Here is a 1710-nt window from a genome sequence, read left to right on the forward strand (position 1 = left end):
TATAATTTATAATTGCAAACATGATATATTGTGTACTCCTTGACATGTCACATTATTTTTGTCTGTATGGGCTAAACCAAAATTCTGAGTGGATGTTTGTTCCTTTTGTTTCAAACTTCAGATAAGACACAATGGGCATGCACACACTGCAATGTTTTTAGAGTGAACTGCATTTGAACGCAGGAGTGAATCACTTAAACGAGAAAGTGATAAAAAGCAAAGCAACGTTAAAGTTATTGTTGCAAAAAGATAATGTTAAAATAGCAACAAGAAACATGGAGTTTAACTCATTTAGACTCAATTATTTTTGACAAAAGTAATATTAGCATCTAGCAGATTTTAGTAAGCCACCATCAATAGAACACAATGTTTTGTTTATGCTTTTTGAAATTCTGCTTTTCAACAGTGTGCTCTCTCTGAACCGTATTGTATGGGTTGCCCCAATGTATTGGGGGAAGCAACTTTGGTGGAGAGACAGACTGGCATGAAGATACAGTTGAAGTCAGAAGTTTACATACACCTTAGCCAAATACATTTAAACTCATTTTTTCACAATTTCTGACATTTAATCGTAGAAAACCGAATGGTCTTGAGATGTTGCTTCAATATATCCACATAATTTTCCTTCCACATGCTGCCATCTATTTTGTGAAATGCACCAGTCCCTCCTGCAGCAAAGCACCTCCGCAACATGATGCTACCACCCTCATGCTTCACGGTTGGGATGGTGTTCTTCGGGTTGCAAGCCTCACCTATGATGGTCATTATGGCCAAACAGTTACATTTTTCTTTCATTAAACCAGAGGACATTTCTCCAAAAAGTATGATATTTGTCCCCATGTGCACTTGCAAACTGTAGTCTGGCTTTTTTATGGTGGTTTTGGAGCAGTGGCTTCTTGCTTGCTGAGTAGCTTTTCAGGTTATGTCGATATAGGACTCATTTTACTGTGGATATAGATACTTGTCTACCTGTTTCCTTCAGCATCTTCACTAGGTCCTTTGCTGTTGTTCTGGGATTGATTTGCACTTTTTTGCACCAAACTATGTTCATCTCTAGGAGACAGAATGCATCTTCTTCTTGAGTGGCATGATGGCTGCATGGTCCCATGGTGTTTATTCTTGCATACTGTTGTTTGTACAGATGAACGTGGTACCTTGAGGCATTTGAAAATTGCTCCCATGGATGAACCAGATTGTGGAGGTCCACAATTTGTTTTTCTGATGTCTTAGCTGATTTCTTTTGATTTTCCCACGGTGCCACGCAAAAAGGCACTGAATTTGAAGGTAGGCCTTAAAATACATCCACAGGTACACCCACAGGAATTTTCTAAGCTGTTTAAAGGCACAGTTAACTTAGCGTATGTAAACTTCTTTAGGTTAAATATTAGGGAAGTAGGCTTTGTTCATTTATAACTTGATAGAGCATAACACTTAAAAACCTTATCTTTTTTGGAGAAATTTGTACTCATTTTTAGCGCCACACAGTGGTCATTTTGCCTTGGAACTGGCAAAAATGTTGCCACAGTCACATCATTTTCATGAGATCAGGGTTATTTTATCACACTAAAAGCATGTTAGTAAATGTATTAAGTTTACATCTTTTGGCTTAACTTTTGAACAATTGTGTATAATGTAACCCCAATTTTTGCTTCTTTTCTTTTTTTTATTTTTTTATAAAGAAGATACAATTCAAAATTATTTTTGTGGTAA

This window comes from Myxocyprinus asiaticus, chromosome 10 (genome assembly GCF_019703515.2).
Source record: "Myxocyprinus asiaticus isolate MX2 ecotype Aquarium Trade chromosome 10, UBuf_Myxa_2, whole genome shotgun sequence".
Lineage (NCBI taxonomy): Eukaryota > Metazoa > Chordata > Actinopteri > Cypriniformes > Catostomidae > Myxocyprinus > Myxocyprinus asiaticus.